The 22,500-nt window shown below is 42.9% G+C and overlaps 1 long non-coding RNA gene across 50 annotated transcripts in view; it reads right to left on the bottom strand.

Annotated features, from left to right (window-relative positions):
- Positions 1 to 7,745: 7,745 nt before the first annotated feature.
- LOC118378385 (uncharacterized) overlaps positions 7,746 to 22,500 on the bottom strand; it is a 210,909-nt gene continuing 196,154 nt past the window's right edge. The window contains exons 12-20 of one of the 50 annotated variants that reach the window (XR_008141268.1): positions 20,462 to 20,523; positions 18,682 to 18,792; positions 17,080 to 17,205; positions 13,735 to 13,921; positions 12,630 to 12,719; positions 9,470 to 9,529; positions 8,304 to 9,322; positions 8,091 to 8,161; positions 7,746 to 7,948 (exon numbers count right to left, since the gene is read on the bottom strand). This is a non-coding gene — a long non-coding RNA (uncharacterized LOC118378385). Of the gene's footprint in view, positions 9,323 to 9,469; positions 9,530 to 12,629; positions 12,720 to 13,734; positions 13,922 to 17,079; positions 17,206 to 18,681; positions 18,793 to 20,461; positions 20,524 to 22,500 lie in introns of all 50 variants that reach the window. The other 49 variants (XR_008141269.1, XR_008141263.1, XR_008141261.1 and 46 more) reach the window with 49 other exon arrangements.

Genomic DNA, 22,500 nt, shown 5'->3' with positions numbered 1-22,500 from the left:
AACATCTGACCCCTGATGTGGGTCTCCATAAACCAGACCCAACCCTGATGTTGGTCTCTATAAACCAGATGCAACCCTGATGTTGGTCTCTATAAACCAGATCCAACCCTGATGTTGGTCTCTATAAACCAGGTCCAACCCTGATGTTGGTCTCTATAAACCAGATCCAACCCTGATGTTGGTCTCTATAAACCAGATCCAACCCTGATGTTGGTCTGTATAAACCGGATCCAACCCTGATGTTGGTCTCTATAAACCAGATCCAACCCTGATGTGGGTCTCTATAAACCAGATCCAACCCTGATGTTTGTGTCTATAAACCAGATCCAACCCTGATGTTGGTCTCTATAAACCGGATCCAACCCTGATGTTGGTCTGTATAAACCAGATCCAACCCTGATGTTGGTCTCTATAAACCAGATCCAACCCTGATGTTGGTCTCTATAAACCAGATCCAACCCTGATGTTGGTGTCTATAAACCGGATCCAACCCTGATGTTGGTCTCTATAAACCAGATCCAACCCTGATGTTGGTCTCTATAAACCAGATCCAACCCTGATGTTGGTCTCTATAAACCAGATCCAACCCTGATGTTGGTCTCTATAAACCGGATCCAACCCTGATGTTGGTCTCTTTTAACCAGATCAAACCCTGATGTTGGTCTCTATAAACCAGATCCAACCCTGATGTTGGTCTCTATAAACCAGATCCAACCCTGATGTTGGTCTCTATAAACCAGATCCAACCCTGATGTTGGTCTCTATAAACCAGATCCAACCCTGATGTTGGTCTCTATAAACCGGATCCAACCCTGATGTTGGTGTCTATAAACCAGATCCAACCCTGATGTTGGTCTCTATAAACCAGATCCAACCCTGATGTTGGTCTCTATAAACCAGACCCAACCCTGATGTTGGTCTCTATAAACCAGATCCAACCCTGATGTGGGTCTCTATAAACCAGATCCAACCCTGATGTTGGTCTCTATAAACCAGATCCAACCCTGATGTTGGTCTCTATAAACCGGATCCAACCCTGATGTGGGTCTCTATAAACCGGATCCAACCCTGATGTTGGTCTCTATAAACCAGATCCAACCCTGATGTTGGTCTCTTTTAACCAGATCAAACCCTGATGTTGGTCTCTATAAACCAGATCCAACCCTGATGTTGGTCTCTATAAACCAGATCCAACCCTGATGTTGGTCTCTATAAACCAGATCCAACCCTGATGTTGGTCTCTATAAACCAGATCCAACCCTGATGTTGGTCTCTATAAACCGGATCCAACCCTGATGTTGGTCTCTTTTAACCAGATCAAACCCTGATGTTGGTCTCTATAAACCAGATCCAACCCTGATGTTGGTCTCTATAAACCAGATCCAACCCTGATGTTGGTCTCTATAAACCAGATCCAACCCTGATGTTGGTCTCTATAAACCGGATCCAACCCTGATGTTGGTCTCTATAAACCAGATCCAACCCTGATGTTGGTCTCTATAAACCGGATCCAACCCTGATGTTGGTCTCTATAAACCGGATCCAACCCTGATGTTGGTCTCTATAAACCGGATCCAACCCTGATGTTGGTCTCTATAAACCAGATCCAACCCTGATGTTGGTCTCTATAAACCCAACCCTGATGTTGGTCTCTTTTAACCAGATCCAACCCTGATGTTGGTCTCTATAAACCAGATCCAACCCTGATGTTGGTCTCTATAAACCGGATCCAACCCTGATGTTGGTGTCTATAAACCAGATCCAACCCAGATCCAACCCTGATGTTGGTCTCTATAAACCAGACCCAACCCTGATGTTGGTCTCTATAAACCAGATCCAACCCTGATGTGGGTCTCTATAAACCAGATCCAACCCTGATGTTGGTCTCTATAAACCAGATCCAACCCTGATGTTGGTCTCTATAAACCGGATCCAACCCTGATGTTGGTCTCTATAAACCGGATCCAACCCTGATGTTGGTCTCTATAAACCAGATCCAACCCTGATGTTGGTCTCTTTTAACCAGATCAAACCCTGATGTTGGTCTCTATAAACCAGATCCAACCCTGATGTTGGTCTCTATAAACCAGATCCAACCCTGATGTTGGTCTCTATAAACCAGATCCAACCCTGATGTTGGTCTCTATAAACCAGATCCAACCCTGATGTTGGTCTCTATAAACCGGATCAACCCTGATGTTGGTCTATTTTAACCAGATCAAACCCTGATGTTGGTCTCTATAAACCAGATCCAACCCTGATGTTGGTCTCTATAAACCAGATCCAACCCTGATGTTGGTCTCTATAAACCAGATCCAACCCTGATGTTGGTCTCTATAAACCGGATCCAACCCTGATGTTGGTCTCTATAAACCAGATCCAACCCTGATGTTGGTCTCTATAAACCGGATCCAACCCTGATGTTGGTCTCTATAAACCGGATCAACCCTGATGTTGGTCTCTATAAACCGGATCCAACCCTGATGTTGGTCTCTATAAACCAGATCCAACCCTGATGTTGGTCTCTATAAACCGGATCAACCCTGATGTTGGTCTCTTTTAACCAGATCCAACCCTGATGTTGGTCTCTATAAACCAGATCCAACCCTGATGTTGGTCTCTATAAACCGGATCCAACCCTGATGTTGGTATCTATAAACCAGATCCAACCCTGATGTTGGTCTCTATAAACCGGATCCAACCCTGATGTTGGTCTCTTTTAACCAGATCAACCCTGATGTTGGTCTCTATAAACCGGATCCAACCCTGATGTTGGTCTCTATAAACCGGATCCAACCCTGATGTTGGTCTCTATAAACCGGATCCAACCCTGATGTTGGTCTCTATAAACCGGATCCAACCCTGATGTTGGTCTCTTTTAACCAGATCCAACCCTGATGTTGGTCTCTATAAACCGGATCCAACCCTGATGTTGGTCTCTATAAACCAGATCCAACCCTGATGTTGGTCTCTATAAACCGGATCCAACCCTGATGTTGGTCTCTTTTAACCAGATCCAACCCTGATGTTGGTCTCTATAAACCAGATCCAACCCTGATGTTGGTCTCTGATGTTGGTCTCTATAAACCAGATCCAACCCTGATGTTGGTATAAACCAGACCCAACCCTGATGTTGGTCTCTATAAACCGGATCCAACCCTGATGTTGGTCTCTATAAACCGGATCCAACCCTGATGTGGGTCTCTATAAACCGGATCCAACCCTGATGTTGGTCTCTATAAACCAGATCCAACCCTGATGTTGGTCTCTTTTAACCAGATCAAACCCTGATGTTGGTCTCTATAAACCAGATCCAACCCTGATGTTGGTCTCTATAAACCAGATCCAACCCTGATGTTGGTCTCTATAAACCAGATCCAACCCTGATGTTGGTCTCTATAAACCAGATCCAACCCTGATGTTGGTCTCTATAAACCGGATCCAACCCTGATGTTGGTCTCTTTTAACCAGATCAAACCCTGATGTTGGTCTCTATAAACCAGATCCAACCCTGATGTTGGTCTCTATAAACCAGATCCAACCCTGATGTTGGTCTCTATAAACCAGATCCAACCCTGATGTTGGTCTCTATAAACCGGATCCAACCCTGATGTTGGTCTCTATAAACCAGATCCAACCCTGATGTTGGTCTCTATAAACCGGATCCAACCCTGATGTTGGTCTCTATAAACCAACCCTGATGTTGGTCTCTATAAACCGGATCCAACCCTGATGTTGGTCTCTATAAACCAGATCCAACCCTGATGTTGGTCTCTATAAACCGGATCCAACCCTGATGTTGGTCTCTTTTAACCAGATCCAACCCTGATGTTGGTCTCTATAAACCAGATCCAACCCTGATGTTGGTCTCTATAAACCGGATCCAACCCTGATGTTGGTCTCTATAAACCAGATCCAACCCTGATGTTGGTCTCTATAAACCAGATCCAACCCTGATGTTGGTCTCTATAAACCAGACCCAACCCTGATGTTGGTCTCTATCTCCAATGATGTGGGTCTCTATAAACCAGATCCAACCCTGATGTTGGTCTCTATAAACCAGATCCAACCCTGATGTTGGTCTCTATAAACCGGATCCAACCCTGATGTTGGTCTCTATAAACCGGATCCAACCCTGATGTTGGTCTCTATAAACCAGATCAACCCTGATGTTGGTCTCTTTTAACCAGATCAAACCTGATGTTGGTCTCTATAAACCAGATCCAACCCTGATGTTGGTCTCTATAAACCAGATCCAACCCTGATGTTGGTCTCTATAAACCAGATCCAACCCTGATGTTGGTCTCTATAAACCAGATCCAACCCTGATGTTGGTCTCTATAAACCGGATTAACCAGATCAAACCCTGATGTTGGTCTCTATAAACCAGATCCAACCCTGATGTTGGTCTCTATAAACCAGATCCAACCCTGATGTTGGTCTCTATAAACCAGATCCAACCCTGATGTTGGTCTCTATAAACCGGATCCAACCCTGATGTTGGTCTCTATAAACCAGATCCAACCCTGATGTTGGTCTCTATAAACCGGATCCAACCCTGATGTTGGTCTCTATAAACCGGATCCAACCCTGATGTTGGTCTCTATAAACCGGATCCAACCCTGATGTTGGTCTCTATAAACCAGATCCAACCCTGATGTTGGTCTCTATAAACCGGATCCAACCCTGATGTTGGTCTCTTTTAACCAGATCCAACCCTGATGTTGGTCTCTATAAACCAGATCCAACCCTGATGTTGGTGTCTATAAACCGGATCCAACCCTGATGTTGGTATCTATAAACCAGATCCAACCCTGATGTTGGTCTCTATAAACCGGATCCAACCCTGATGTTGGTCTCTTTTAACCAGATCCAACCCTGATGTTGGTCTCTATAAACCGGATCCAACCCTGATGTTGGTCTCTATAAACCGGATCCAACCCTGATGTTGGTCTCTATAAACCGGATCCAACCCTGATGTTGGTCTCTATAAACCGGATCCAACCCTGATGTTGGTCTCTTTTAACCAGATCCAACCCTGATGTTGGTCTCTATAAACCGGATCCAACCCTGATGTTGGTCTCTATAAACCAGATCCAACCCTGATGTTGGTCTCTATAAACCGGATCCAACCCTGATGTTGGTCTCTTTTAACCAGATCCAACCCTGATGTTGGTCTCTATAAACCAGATCCAACCCTGATGTTGGTCTCTATTAACAAGATCCAACCCTGATGTTGGTCTCTATAAACCAGATCCAACCCTGATGTTGGTCTCTATAAACCAGATCCAACCCTGATGTTGGTCTCTATAAACCAGATCCAACCCTGATGTTGGTCTCTATAAACCGGATCCAACCCTGATGTTGGTCTCTATAAACCGGATCCAACCCTGATGTTGGTCTCTATAAACCAGATCCAACCCTGATGTTGGTCTCTATAAACCGGATCCAACCCTGATGTTGGTCTCTATAAACCAGATCCAACCCTGATGTTGGTCTCTATAAACCGGATCCAACACTGATGTTGGTCTCTATAAACCGGATCCAACCCTGATGTTGGTCTCTATAAACCGGATCCAACCCTGATGTTGGTCTGTATAAACCAGATCCAACCCTGATGTTGGTCTCTATAAACCAGATCCAACCCTGATGTTGGTCTCTATAAACCGGATCCAACCCTGATGTTGGTCTCTATAAACCAGATCCAACCCTGATGTTGGTCTCTATAAACCGGATCCAACCCTGATGTTGGTCTCTATAAACCAGATCCAACCCTGATGTTGGTCTCTATAAACCAGATCCAACCCTGATGTTGGTCTCTATAAACCGGATCCAACCCTGATGTTGGTCTCTTTTAACCAGATCCAACCCTGATGTTGGTCTCTATAAACCAGACCCAACCCTGATGTTGGTCTCTATAAACCAGATCCAACCCTGATGTTGGTCTCTATAAACCAGGTCCAACCCTGATGTTGGTCTCTTTTAACCAGATCCAACCCTGATGTTGGTCTCTATAAACCGGATCCAACCCTGATGTTGGTCTCTATAAACCGGATCCAACCCTGATGTTGGTCTCTATAAACCAGATCCAACCCTGATGTTGGTCTCTATAAACCAGGTCCAACCCTGATGTTGGTCTCTATAAACCAGATCCAACCCTGATGTTGGTCTCTATAAACCGGATCCAACCCTGATGTTGGTCTCTATAAACCGGACGAAAACTGGTTTAAATTGACACAATAACTGTTAGTAAAGGTGTCAGCTAGAGATGACATGCAGGACCTTGCAGGGATTTGTAGTTTTGCGTGATGTATACTTTGATGCTAATTATCATATTCGAATCTGAGAGTAAATAGAGCCCGAATATATTGATAAAATGTACCTTGTTCGAGACAGATTTCCATGGTCATCAAAATCTCATGCCACAGCAAAACTACACAAAACACAGCCCTTATTTTAAATGTTTCTTAAAATCCCACATGGGGAAAATGAATGGAAGAAAAAAGATTGGAATCATATACCTGTTTGACTGCTAGGTTTTATGGTATTATGACACCTCCACTGTGGGCCTCTATAGACCGGAACCTTGGCCCCTTGGAGCTGCACTTCTTATCTCAACCACTAGGTGGCAGCCCATCCAATATGCATTCAATGGCCAAGATTCAATGCAAACGCGCTTCTTCTGCAACATGCACCATTTTTAAGGTAGTTGCCGATTGAGACGACATATGCAGTGTTTATTGTGAATGTAGTTTCTCCGCGAACACGGGAACATTCACTTTGAAGGTGGGTAGATTGATTTCAGTGAAGTCTGAAAAACAAGCTATTTCTGCAAAACATCGATAAACATCAGCTGTATTTGTGTCATTGTCCTTCTTTTTAAAAATTATAATACTGTATATAATTTACAATTACTGTGTAAAATGCTGTCCATATATACTGTATACTCAACCGTCCTAACACAGTATGTCATCGTTCCCATATAAGAGAGCTTTTTCGGTGCCCTGTACCCCGACAGAGGTGGGCTCGGATGGAATGTGGGGTCAGCGTCCCAAATTGCACCCTATCCCCTATTTAATGCACTACTATTGACCAGGACTGATAGGGAGCTGGTCAGAAGGACTGCGCTATAGAGAATAGGGTGCCATTTGTCACGCAAACTCGGAATGTTAAGAAGGTCATGTTCCCCATAACAATGTGCTTCAATTAAAAAAGTCTGCATGTCTATATAACATCAAGGCTGAAAAGCCCAACAGATTTTCCAAACATGTATTCAATCAATATGTTCCCCCCCCCCCCATGTACTTCCATATACGGAGCATTCGGAACCTTTTAAACGGAGCATTCGGAACCTTTTAAACTGAGCATTCGGAACCTTTTCAGACCCCTTCACGTTTTTCACAGCCTTATTCTAAAATGGATTAAATACTTTTTTTTTTTACCTCATCAATCGAGACACAATAGCCCGTAATGACAAAGCCAATGTCCTTGATATTTTATTTTTAATAAAATTAGCAAAAATGTTTTAACCTGTTTTTGCTTTGTCCTTATTATTGTAGGTAGATTGATGAGAGGGGAAAAAAAAACAATTTAATCCGTTTTAGAGTTCAGCTGTCACGTAACAAAATGTGGAAAAAGTGAATTGGTGTGAATAGTTTCTGAATGCTTTGTAGGCAGTCCCCAGTGAGTGGACTCATTCTAAATCCCATTATAACATCAGTCAAAGCCTTCCAAGTTTTAAGCGTTTTAATGTTTCTGTGATTGAACAAAAGAGTTGTGTAATCGTTACAATGAGCTATTATACTGTAGTAATATAAGCCGAGCTAGAGTAGAACAAGTCTGACATTCTATTTGGTTCTAGAATCGATTAAAGGAACCTAAGTGAGACAGAGAGAAGCAGGCAGAGTTATATGACATTCCATTTGGTTCTAGAATCGATTAAAGGAACCTAAGTGAGACAGAGTGTATTGGATAGAGTTATATGACATTCCATTTGGTTCTAGAATCGACTAAAGGAACCTAAGTGAGACAGAGTGTATTGGATAGAGTTATATGACATTCCATTTGGTTCTAGAATCGACTAAAGGAACCTAAGTGAGACAGAGTGTATTGGATAGAGTTATATGACATTCCATTTGGTTCTAGAATCGATTAAAGGAACCTAAGTGAGACAGAGTGTATTGGATAGAGTTATATGACATTCCATTTGGTTCTAGAATCGACTAAAGGAACCTAAGTGAGACAGAGTGTATTGGATAGAGTTACATGACATTCCATTTGGTTCTAGAATCGATTAAAGGAACCTAAGTGAGACAGAGTGTATTGGATAGAGTTACATGACATTCCATTTGGTTCTAGAATCGATTAAAGGAACCTAAGTGAGACAGAGTGTATTGGATAGAGTTATATGACATTCCATTTGGTTCTAGAATCGACTAAAGGAACCTAAGTGAGACAGAGTGTATTGGATAGAGTTATATGACATTCCATTTGGTTCTAGAATCGATTAAAGGAACCTAAGTGAGACAGAGTGTATTGGATAGAGTTATATGACATTCCATTTGGTTCTAGAATCGATTAAAGGAACCTAAGTGAGACAGAGTGTATTGGATAGAGTTATATGACATTCCATTTGGTTCTAGAATCGATTAAAGGAACCTAAGTGAGACAGAGTGTATTGGATAGAGTTATATGACATTCCATTTGGTTCTAGAATCGATTAAAGGAACCTAAGTGAGACAGAGTGTATTGGATAGAGTTATATGACATTCCATTTGGTTCTAGAATCGATTAAAGGAACCTAAGTGAGACAGAGAGTAGCAGGCAGAGTTATATGACATTCCATTTGGTTCTAGAATCGATTAAAGGAACCTAAGTGAGACAGAGAGTAGCAGGCAGAGTTATATGTTGATAAACTACACAATATGTACCTCCCAAATGGCAACCTATTCCCTTTATAGTGCACACCTTTTGACCAGAGCCCTATGGACAAACTAGTCAAAATAGGGCTCTGGTCAAAAGTAGTACACTATATAGGGAATAGAGTGACATTTGAGAAACAGACAAAGACAGCACTGTCCCCGTATCAGATCTAGGTGACCTATTGCATGCTGTCTGTCCTCCACTGGAGCTCAGGGAACTGATCTGGAGTCAGTTATGAAGGTGACGTGTCCAGGCCCCAGTTAGGCCTCTCAGCATCAACATCCAGCCCTCTTCCCACAGCAGAGCAGATCCTCTGGGCATAGCTGTCTTACTCCAGCCCCAGGCCTGGTCAGGACGACTGCATCAGGCCTGTCAGCCGTTTGCCTGTCAGTGACTTGCCCTTAAGAGAGGAGGGAATTAGTATGATGGTTTCCTTGTTGGTTTCAGATTAGACGTTTTGTAACAAAGTTGACAGACAGACAGACAGACAGACAGACAGACAGACAGACAGACAGACAGACACGAAACAGGAAGTAGAGCCACTGACCACGCTGCGTGTAAACTTCTCCAGAGAGGTGCGTCTTCCCTGCTGCTGCTCCGTCTCAGGCTGGGGCACAAAGCATCATGGGAAGAGAAGGGAGCTTGGTTGAAAACAATGTAAAGAAGACTAAACAGTGTGATATCACTGATTCAGACTAAACAGTATGATATCACTGGTTCAGACTAAACAGTATGATATCACTGGTTCAGACTAAACAGTGTGATATCACTGGTTCAGACTAAACAGTATGATATCACTGATTCAGACTAAACAGTGTGATATCACTGATTCAGACTAAACAGTGTGATATCACTGATTCAGACTAAACAGTATGATATCACTGGTTCAGACTAAACAGTGTGATATCACTGATTCAGACTAAACAGTATGATATCACTGATTCAGACTAAACAGTATGATATCACTGGTTCAGACTAAACAGTGTGATATCACTGGTTCAGACTAAACAGTATGATATCACTGATTCAGACTAAACAGTGTGATATCACTGATTCAGACTAAACAGTGTGATATCACTGATTCAGACTAAACAGTATGATATCACTGGTTCAGACTAAACAGTATGATATCACTGGTTCAGACTAAACAGTGTGATATCACTGGTTCAGACTAAACAGTATGATATCACTGATTCAGACTAAACAGTATGATATCACTGGTTCAGACTAAACAGTGTGATATCACTGGTTCAGACTAAACAGTATGATATCACTGATTCAGACTAAACAGTGTGATATCACTGATTCAGACTAAACAGTGTGATATCACTGATTCAGACTAAACAGTGTGATATCACTGATTCAGACTAAACAGTATGATATCACTGGTTCAGACTAAACAGTATGATATCACTGGTTCAGACTAAACAGTGTGATATCACTGATTCAGACTAAACAGTATGATATCACTGATTCAGACTAAACAGTGTGATATCACTGGTTCAGACTAAACAGTGTGATATCACTGGTTCAGACTAAACAATATGATATCACTGATTCAGACTAAACAGTGTGATATCACTGATTCAGACTAAACAGTGTGATATCACTGATTCAGACTAAACAGTATGATATCACTGGTTCAGACTAAACAGTGTGATATCACTGATTCAGACTAAACAGTATGATATCACTGATTCAGACTAAACAGTATGATATCACTGGTTCAGACTAAACAGTGTGATATCACTGATTCAGACTAAACAGTATGATATCACTGATTCAGACTAAACAGTATGATATCACTGGTTAAGACTAAACAGTGTGATATCACTGATTCAGACTAAACAGTATGATATCACTGATTCAGACTAAACAGTGTGATATCACTGATTCAGACTAAACAGTATGATATCACTGGTTCAGACTAAACAGTGTGATATCACTGATTCAGACTAAACAGTATGATATCACTGATTCAGACTAAACAGTATGATATCACTGATTCAGACTAAACAGTGTGATATCACTGATTCAGACTAAACAGTATGATATCACTGGTTCAGACTAAACAGTATGATATCACTGGTTCAGACTAAACAGTATGATATCACTGGTTCAGACTAAACAGTGTGATATCACTGGTTCAGACTAAACAGTATGATATCACTGATTCAGACTAAACAGTATGATATCACTGATTCAGACTAAACAGTGTGATATCACTGATTCAGACTAAACAGTATGATATCACTGATTCAGTCTAAACAATATGATATCACTGGTTCAGACTAAACAGTGTGAAATCACTGGTTCAGACTAAACAGTATGATATCACTGATTCAGACTAAACAGTGTGATATCACTGATTCAGACTAAACAGTATGATATCACTGGTTCAGACTAAACAGTGTGATATCACTGATTCAGACTAAACAGTATGATATCACTGGTTCAGACTAAACAGTGTGATATCACTGATTCAGACTAAACCGTATGATATCACTGATTCAGACTAAACAGTATGATATCACTGATTCAGACTAAACAGTGTGATATCACTGATTCAGACTAAACAGTATGATATCACTGATTCAGACTAAACAGTGTGATATCACTGGTTCAGACTAAACAGTATGATATCACTGATTCAGACTAAACAGTATGATATCACTGGTTCAGACTAAACAGTGTGATATCACTGGTTCAGACTAAACAGTATGATATCACTGATTCAGACTAAACAGTATGATATCACTGATTCAGACTAAACAGTGTGATATCACTGATTCAGACTAAACAGTGTGATATCACTGATTCAGACTAAACAGTATGATATCACTGATTCAGACTAAACAATATGATATCACTGGTTCAGACTAAACAGTGTGATATCACTGGTTCAGACTAAACAGTATGATATCACTGATTCAGACTAAACAGTATGATATCACTGATTCAGACTAAACAGTATGATATCACTGATTCAGACTAAACAATATGATATCACTGATTCAGACTAAACAGTGTGATATCACTGATTCAGACTAAACAGTATGATATCACTGATTCAGACTAAACAATATGATATCACTGGTTCAGACTAAACAATATGATATCACTGATTCAGACTAAACCATATGATATCACTGGTTCAGACTAAACAATATGATATCACTGGTTCAGACTAAACAATATGATATCACTGGTTCAGACTAAACAGTATGATATCACTGGTTCAGACTAAACAGTATGATATCACTGGTTCAGACTAAACAGTATGATATCACTGGTTCAGACTAAACAGTATGATATCACTGGTTCAGACTAAACAGTATGATATCACTGGTTCAGACTAAACAGTATGACATCACTGGTTCAGACTAAACAGTATGATATCACTGGTTCAGACTAAACAGTATGATATCACTGGTTCAGACTAAACAGTATGATATCACTGGTTCAGACTAAACAGTATGACATCACTGGTTCAGACTAAACAGTATGATATCACTGGTTCAGACTCACTGGTTCAGACTAAACAGTGTGATATCACTGGTTCAGACTAAACAGTAGTTTCCCATGTCACTGACTGCAGAACCTGTACATCACCAAAAGAGGGCAGCACTTCACTTTCTTGGATACTGAGGACAGGTGTCTAACTCCAGTCTTCCCCAGGCAGGAGACTAGCACAGACTCAAACACACCTTCTTCCAGGCCATCAGCAGCTCCTGGTAAGCGTTGGAGCGCAGGTACCGTGTGTAGCTGTCACTCTTCATGAGCTTATAGATGTGGTCCTGAAACAGGAGAAAGGGAGGAGACAGAGATCATTGTGTGTTTTAGCTGTATGTTTGTTTCTGCAGGCTTTAGGTAGTCTTTCAATCTCACTTCCTGTGTCCTTCCCTCTTTCAATCTCCATTCCTGTGTCCCTCCCTCTTTCAATCTCTCTTCCTGTGTCCCTCCCTCTTTCAATCTCCCTTCCTGTGTGCCTCCCTCTTTCAATCTCCCTTCCTGTGTCCCTCCCTCTTTCAATCTCCCTTCCTGTGTCCTTCCCTCTTTCAATCTCTCTTCCTGTGTCCCTCCCTCTTTCAATCTCTCTTCCTGTGTCCCTCCCTCTTTCAATCTCCCTTCCTGTGTCCTTCCCTCTTTCAATCTCCCTTCCTGTGTCCCTCCCTCTTTCAATCTCCCTTCCTGTGTCCCTCCCTCTTTCAATCTCCCTGTGTCCTTCCCTCTTTCAATCTCCATTCCTGTGTCCTTCCCTCTTTCAATCTCTCTTCCTGTGTCCCTCCCTCTTTCAATCTCTCTTCCTGTGTCCCTCCCTCTTTCAATCTCCCTTCCTGTGTCCTTCCCTCTTTCAATCTCCCTTCCTGTGTCCCTCCCTCTTTCAATCTCCCTTCCTGTGTCCCTCCCTCTTTCAATCTCCCTTCCTGTGTCCTTCCCTCTTTCAATCTCCCTTCCTGTGTCCCTCCCTCTTTCAATCTCCCTTCCTGTGTCCCTCCCTCTTTCAATCTCCATTCCTGTGTCCCTCCCTCTTTCAATCTCCCTTCCTGTGTCCCTCCCTCCCTCTTTCAATCTCCCTTCCTCCCTCCCTCCCTCCCTCCCTCCCTCCCTCCCTCCCTCCCTCCCTCCCTCCCCCTCCCTCCCTCCCTCCCTCCCTCCCTCCCTCCCTCCCTCCCTCCCTCCCCTCCCTCCCTCCCTCCCTCTTTCTGTCTGTCTGTCTGTCTGTCTGTCTGTCTGTCTGTCTGTCTGTCTGTCTGTAATATAATGTACCTGCAACTTCTTAGCGGTCTTTCTGTCGATAATATAATTCACCTGAGCGTCTTCGTAGCTGTATCGTCCCGGGTCTTTAAGGTTGGCACTGGTGCGTTCGTAGCTGTGTGAGTCCAGGTTGATGGAGCTGGAAGCGCCTTCTGCCAGAAACTCTGTCCAGATCTCCTGAGCCCGTTCTGCCACGTTCTCCAGGGGCTGCCTCTTCAGATCCTGCACCGCCAACCAGAACCTGTATAGGGGTTACACCATATTACAGCACCAACCAGAACCTGTATAGGGGTTACACCATATTACAGCACCAACCAGAACCTGTATAGGGGTTACACCTTATTACAGCACCAACCAGAACCTGTATAGGGGTTACACCTTATTACAGTACCAACCAGAACCTATATAGGGGTTACATAATATTACAGAACCAACCAGAACCTGTATAGGGGTTAAATAATATTACAGCACCAACCAGAACCTGTATAGGGGTTACACCTTATTACAGCAACAACCAGAACCTGTATAGGGGTTACATAATATTACACTACAGCACCAATCAGAACCTGTATAGGGGTTACATAATATTACAGCACCAACCAGAACCTGTATAGGGGTTACATAATATTACAGCACCAACCAGAACCTATATAGGGGTTACATAATATTACAGCACCAACCAGAACCTGTATAGGGGTTACATAATATTACACTACAGCACCAACCAGAATCTGTATAGGGGTTATACCGTATTACAGCACCAACCAGAACCTGTATAGGGGTTACATAATATTACAGCACCAACCAGAACCTATATAGGGGTTACACCGTATTACAGCACCAACCAGAACCTGTATAGTATATGCCATTTAGCTGACGCATTTATCCAAAGCGACTTAGCGACAAAGCGACTTGTGCATACATTCTACGTATGGGTGGTCCCGGGAATCGAACCCACTACCCTGGCGTTACAAGCGCCATGCTCTACCAACTGAGCCACAGAAGGACCACAATAGGGGTTACATAATATTACACTACAGCACCAACCTTTCGGAACACCATAAAAGCAACGTAATTAAAGAGGTGGATTGGTGTCCGTCTGTCCGTCCTAAGTAGCCCCAAGGTCGCACTGACCTCAGTTATCTGTCCAGTCCACCACCCTGTTATCGTCTTTAGTAGAGCCCTTCATCAGCACATGCCTTCAGGGGACACACATACTCACATACAGGGTAGAGGTAATGAGCTTCACTTTCAAACAGAGGGATGGGCAGAGGAAAGGAAAGAGGTAGGAGATGGAGGTAGTGGAGGATGGATGGAAGAGGACGAGGATGAGGAAAGAGGTAGGAGATGAAGGTAGCCGGGGGATGGATGGAAGAGGACGAGGATGAGGAAAGAGGTAGGGGATGGAGGTAGTGGAGGATGGATGGAAGAGGACGAGGATGAGGAAAGAGGTAGGGGATGGAGGTAGTGGAGGATGGATGGAAGAGGACGAGGATGAGGAAAGAGGTAGGAGATGAAGGTAGCCGGGGGATGGATGGAAGAGGACGAGGATGAGGAAAGAGGTAGGGGATGGAGGTAGTGGAGGATGGATGGAAGAGGACGAGGATGAGGAAAGAGGTAGGGGATGGAGGTAGTGGAGGATGGATGGAAGAGGACGAGGATGAGGAAAGAGGTAGGAGATGAAGGTAGCCGGGGATGGATGGAAGAGGACGAGGATGAGGAAAGAGGTAGGGGATGGAGGTAGTGGAGGATGGATGGAAGAGGACGAGGATGAGGAAAGAGGTAGGGGATGGAGGTAGTGGAGGATGGATGGAAGAGGACGAGGATGAGGAAAGAGGTAGGAGATGGAGGTAGTGGAGGATGGATGGAAGAGGACGAGGATGAGGAAAGAGGTAGGGGATGGAGGTAGTGGAGGATGGATGGAAGAGGACGAGGATGAGGAAAGAGGTAGGAGATGAAGGTAGTGGAGGATGGATGGAAGAGGACGAGGATGAGGAAAGAGGTAGGGGATGGAGGTAGTGGAGGATGGATGGAAGAGGACGAGGATGAGGAAAGAGGTAGGAGATGAAGGTAGCCGGGGGATGGATGGAAGAGGACGAGGATGAGGAAAGAGGTAGGAGATGAAGGGTAAAGATGGAGGTAGTGGAGGATGGATGGAAGAGGATGAGGAAAGAGGTAGGGGATGAAGGGTAAAGATGGAGGTAGTGGAGGATGGATGGAAGAGGATGAGGAAAGAGGTAGGGGATGAAGGGTAAAGATGGATGTAGTGGAGGATGGATGGAAGAGGACGAGGATGAGGAAAGAGGTAGGGGATGGAGGTAGCCGGGGGATGGATGGAAGAGGATGAGGATGAGGAAAGAGGTAGGAGATGAAGGTAGCCGGGGGATGGATGGAAGAGGACGAGGATGAGGAAAGAGGTAGGAGATGGAGGTAGTGGAGGATGGATGGAAGAGGACGAGGATGAGGAAAGAGGTAGGAGATGAAGGTAGCCGGGGGATGGATGGAAGAGGACGAGGATGAGGAAAGAGGTAGGGGATGGAGGTAGCCGGGGGATGGATGGAAGAGGACGAGGATGAGGAAAGAGGTAGGAGATGGAGGTAGCCGGGGGATGGATGGAAGAGGACGAGGATGAGGAAAGAGGTAGGGGATGAAGGGCAAAGATGGAGGTAGTGGAGGATGGATGGAAGAGGATGAGGAAAGAGGTAGGGGATGAAGGGTAAAGATGGAGGTAGTGGAGGATGGATGGAAGAGGATGAGGAAAGAGGTAGGGGATGAAGGGCAAAGATGGAGGTAGTGGAGGATGGATGGAAGAGGACGAGGATGAGGAAAGAGGTAGGGGATGGAGGTAGCCGGGGGATGGATGGAAGAGGACGAGGATGAGGAAAGAGGTAGGAGATGAAGGTAGCCGGGGGATGGATGGAAGAGGACGAGGATGAGGAAAGAGGTAGGAGATGAAGGGCAAAGATGGAGGTAGTGGAGGATGGATGGAAGAGGATGAGGAAAGAGGTAGGGGATGAAGGGCAAAGATGGAGGTAGTGGAGGATGGATGGAAGAGGATGAGGAAAGAGGTAGGAGATGAAGGGTAAAGATGGATGTAGTGGAGGATGGATGGAAGAGGATGAGGAAAGAGGTTGAAGAAGGAGAAGAATGAAGGGATGGGATGAAGCTAAGGGATCAGGTGATGGAAGAGGGATGAGGAAGAAGGGATGGAAGGAGGAGATGGGGAAGAGAAGGGAGGGAAAGAAGAGGAAATAAGGAAAGATGAGAGGAGAGGAGAGGAGTGTTCTGTGTGTCTTACTGTAGTTTCCCTGAACTCTGAACTCAGAGGAAATGAGGAAGGATTAGAGAAAATGAGAAAACAAGGGATAAAAGGAGGACGGGGAATTCTGTGTGACTCACTGTAGGTTCTCTGAGCTGAACTCTGATTCCAGGAACTTGAGGAACTGGTCTCGTCCTGCCGGATCCTTCAGAGCTTCATCTAGAGAGAAACCCCACTTCCTCACCCTCTGTTGACTGGGGTCCTTACTGAGGGGAGGGAGGGGAGAGGGAGAGAAAGTTAGAATTCATGAAACATCAAAATATAGAAGAAAAAAAGAGATAAAAAAATGAATACTTTGATATCAAACAGTCTCAAACGGTCTCAAACGGTCTCAAACGGTCTCAATAGGTCTCAAACGGTCTCAAACAGTCTCAAACGGTCTCAACGGTCTCAAACCGTCTCAGACAGTCTCAAACGGTCTTAAACAGTCTCAAACAGTCTCAAACGGTCTTAAACAGTCTCAAACAGTCTCAAACGGTCTCAAACAGTCTCAAACGGTCTCAACAGTCTCAAACGGTCTCAAACAGTCTCAAACGGTCTCAGACAGTCTCAAACGGTCTCAGACAGTCTCAAACGGTCTTAAACAGTCTCAAACAGTCTCAAACGGTCTCAAACAGTCTCAAACAGTCTCAAACGGTCTCAAACGGTCTCAAACGGTCTCAAACGGTCTCAAACAGTCTCAAACAGTCTCAAACGGTCTTAAACAGTCTCAAACAGTCTCAAACGGTCTCAAACAGTCTCAAACGGTCTCAAACGGTCTCTAACAGTCTCAAAAGGTCTTAAACGGTCTCAAACGGTCTCAAACGGTCTCAAACGGTCTCAAACGGTCTCAGACAGTCTCAAACGGTCTCAGACAGTCTCAAACGGTCTTAAACAGTCTCAAACAGTCTCAAACAGTCTCAAACGGTCTTAAAGAGTCTCAAACGGTCTAAAACGGTCTCAAACGGTCTCAAACACCACACGACGTTGGACAAGTGGTGACAGGGGAGTAGAAACATTGACAGCACAATGTAGCACAATGTTTCTACTTCCTGTAGTAGAAAGTCACAGCAGCAGGTGAATGCTGCTCTAATGGCAGCGTTCACCATGACACCATATCATTTAAATCTCTGCAGGACATTTCCATAACCTCTACTCAATATAATTAATACATTTATCCGGATTATGAAGCTACATTATGTCTGGGTTGATTAACCTCAAGGGTTCCAGAATAACTGCACAGTGCTGGGTAACAGCGTCGTCTAGCCCTGAAGATATCCGTTATATCTGTATTTAATCATAATATAAGGACGATAGGAGGTCATTGCCCTTCGGTCATTTCTAAATCTAAAGGGCGATTATGTGAGACACAGCCTAGGCGAGATAGATAGCTATCTGTAACTCTGGTTCTTTGAAGGCACTATATAGGAAGGATATAGTAATAATAATAATAATATAGGACGATAGATTGTCTTTGCCCTGTGTTCCATTCGGTCTTCGAGGTTGATTTTGCAGTGAGTGGTTGACTGTGGGTTGATTGAAAAGGCTGTGGGCTAGAATAGGGAAAAGCTTCACTCCCTGGGAAGTCCATTTCCAGTGAGTTTGGGTGTTTCCTTCTGTAGTTGATGCCTTTGCAACCCTGCAATCAAATACGTTTTTACAAGACCTTACCATTACTTGATTGTAGGCGCGGTGGTTATCACCTGGCTTCCAGGTCCCAGAATGAAAGGTCGTCACTGGTCCAGGGGTTGGAAGGTTCTGGTGACATCACAAACGGGTCATACTCCTGGTACTGCTCTGTGTAACTCATTAGACTGAAAGCAACACAACAGACAATAGTCAGAGATGGACATTGTGAAGACTGACACACGATCAGTCAGATATCAGTTCTAGACCCGCACATTTTGCCCAGCATCGTCCGGGTTTGGCCGGGGCAGGCAGTCAATGTAAATAAGATTTTTTTCTTAACTGACTTGCCTGGTTAAATACAGGTTAAATAAAGAAATATATTAACAAAATAGGTGGAAACTGGTGAGCCAACAGTAGTTTAGGTGGAAACTGGTGAGCCAACAGAGGTGTAGGTGGAAACTGGTGAGCCAACAGTAGTTTAGCTGTAAACTAGTGAGCCAACAGTAGTTTAGGTGGAAACTGGTGAGCCAACAGTAGTTTAGGTGGAAACTGGTGAGCCAACAGTAGTTTAGGTGGAAACTGGTGAGCCAACAGTAGTTTAGGTGGAAACTGGTGAGCCAACAGTAGTTTAGGTGGAAACTGGTGAGCCAACAGTAGTTTAGGTGGAAACTGGTGAGCCAACAGTAGTTTAGGTGGAAACTGGTGAGCCAACAGTAGTTTAGGTGGAAAATGGTGAGCCAACAGTAGTTTAGGTGGAAACTGGTGAGCCAACAGAGGTTTCCACCACAGTGCAAGCCCAGTTTCAAACACCCTACCTGCATCACCATAGTGACACTGGCCATGAGCTCTTTAAAGGAATTCTTAGAAAACCTCATATTTATTTCCATTCAAAATATTTTTTTTCCCTCACCCCTTACCCTAACCCCTTACCCTAACTCCTTAACCCTATACCTAACCCCTTACCCTAACCCCTTAACCTTCAACCCTTAACCCTAATTCTATCCCTAACCTTAAACCTAAACCTGTAAGTCTAACAAATACCTTTGTCCTCTTGGGGACCTGGGACATTTACCCTGAAGGGATCACTTTCACACACACACGCACGCGCACACGCACACGCACAGGCACAGGCACACAGACGCACACACGAACACACGAACACACGCGCGCACGCACACGCACAGGCACACAGACGCACACACGAACACACGAACACACGCGCGCACGCACACGCACAGGCACAGGCACAGGCACAGGCACAGGCACAGGCACACGCAGACACGCACGCACGCACGCACGCACGCACACACACACACACACACACACACACACACACACACACACACACACACACACACACACACACACACACACACACACAGACACACACACGCACGCACACACACACACACACAATCCCTGGTAGATAGTCACATTCGGAAACCATAAACCACTTCAGTCCTGCCCTTCAGCCTGTACCTCGTCCCTTGACCTTACCTAAGGCTGAGCCCCCAATCATCCCTAGCTCTATGGCTAGGGTCAAATGTCACCCACCAGCCGACCTGATGGAGTCATCACAGTCTCTGTGCTGGTGCTGTAAGCTAACAACACTCCACTGCAGATCTATGATTAACTGGGAAGCTGCATGGACTGGGCTAGTGAGGCTACTGAGCCGAAGGCTCAAGAGAGACTGGGGTTGGAGGTGTACAGAGGAAGGGAGGTGGGGCGGTTTCTTCTATTCAGAGCTCTGGAATTCCACACCGGTTGATACAATATGTATGTGTTGATTTATCAAGGTCAAAGTGAAAGGATTTGCTTTAAGAGGTGAGATGGTGGAGCTTTGCTCATACCTACCTCTCAGCAACTTTAGAAACCTTTATACAGTGTCGGTCCAACTGGCTGTTAAGAAACAGAATCTGAACAGGGACGAGGAGGAGAAACAATACAAATCAATATTCAATTATTAAATATTTGATTAAAACTGGTTTCTAATAGATACACTCAGAGATATGTTCTTCTGAGACCTGTGGCTGTCAACAATGTTCCACAGGATTGATGGGTACACTGTCCAATATAACTACCACCATCTAATAGAACATACAATATAACTACCACCATCTAATAGAACATACAATATAACTACCACCATCTAATAGAACATACAACATCTAATAGAACATCTAATAGAACATACAACATCTAATAGAACATCTAATATAACATACAACATCTAATAGAACATCTAATATAACATACAACATCTAATAGAACATACAACATCTAATAGAACATACAACATCTAATAGAACATCTAATAGAACATACAACATCTAATAGAACATCTAATATAACATACAACATCTAATAGAACATCTAATATAACATACAACATCTAATAGAACATACAACATCTAATAGAACATCTAATATAACATACAACATCTAATAGAACATCTAATAGAACATACAACATCTAATAGAACATCTAATATAACATACAACATCTAATAGAACATACAACATCTAATAGAACATCTAATAGAACATACAACATCTAATAGAACATACAACATCTAATAGAACATACAACATCTAATAGAACATACAACATCTAATAGAACATACAACATCTAATAGAACATACAACATCTAATAGAACATCTAATAGAACATACAACATCTAATATAACATACAACGTCTAATAGAACATACAACATCTAATAGAACATCTAATATAACATACAACATCTAATAGAACATACAACATCTAATAGAACATCTAATAGAACATACAACATCTAATAGAACATACAACATCTAATATAACATCTAATATAACATACAACATCTAATAGAACATACAACATCTAATAGAACATCTAATAGAACATACAACATCTAATAGAGCATCTAATATAACATACAACATCTAATAGAACATACAACATCTAATAGAACATCTAATAGAACATACAACATGGAACAAACTCCCTCACGACGCCAGGACAGCGGTGTCAATCACCACCTTCCGGAGACACCTGAAACCCCACCTCTTTAAGGAATACCTAGGATAGGATAAGTAATCCTTCTCACCCCCCTAAAAGATTTAGATGCACTATTGTAAAGTGGCTGTTCCACTGGATGTCATAAGGTGAATGCACCAATTTGTAAGTCGCTCTGGATAAGAGCGTCTGCTAAATGACTTAAATGTAAATGTTAAATGTAAATCTAATAGAACATAGAACATCTAATAGAACATACATCATCTAATAGAACATACTACATCTAATAGAACATTTAATATAACATCTAATATAACATACATCTAATAGAACATGTAACATCTAATAGAACATACATCTAATAGAACATACTACATCTAATAGAACATGTAACATCTAATATAACATACATCTAATAGAACATACTACATCTAATAGAACATTTAATATAACATCTAATAGAACATACATCTAATAGAACATATAACATCTAATATAACATACAGCATCTAATATAACATACAACATCTAATAGAATATACAACATCTAATAGAACATCCAACATCTAATAGAACATACAGCATCTAATAGAACATACAAAATCTAATAGAATATACAACATCTAATAGAACATACAACATCTAATAGAACATACAACATCTAATAGAACATCTAATATAACATACAACATCTAATATAACATACAACATCTAATAGAACATCTAATAATATAATATAATAATATATGCCATTTAGCAGACGCTTTTATCCAAAGTGACTTACAGTCATGTGTGCATACATTCTACGTATGGGTGGTCCCGGGAATTGAACCCACTACTCTGGCGTTACAAGCGCCATGCTCTACCAACTGAGCTACAGAAGGACCATA

This window comes from Oncorhynchus keta, chromosome 8 (assembly GCF_023373465.1).
Source record: "Oncorhynchus keta strain PuntledgeMale-10-30-2019 chromosome 8, Oket_V2, whole genome shotgun sequence".
Taxonomy (NCBI): domain Eukaryota; kingdom Metazoa; phylum Chordata; class Actinopteri; order Salmoniformes; family Salmonidae; genus Oncorhynchus; species Oncorhynchus keta.
The sequence above is the reverse complement of the archived record's forward strand: the minus strand, read 5'-3'. Positions and strand labels throughout refer to the sequence as shown.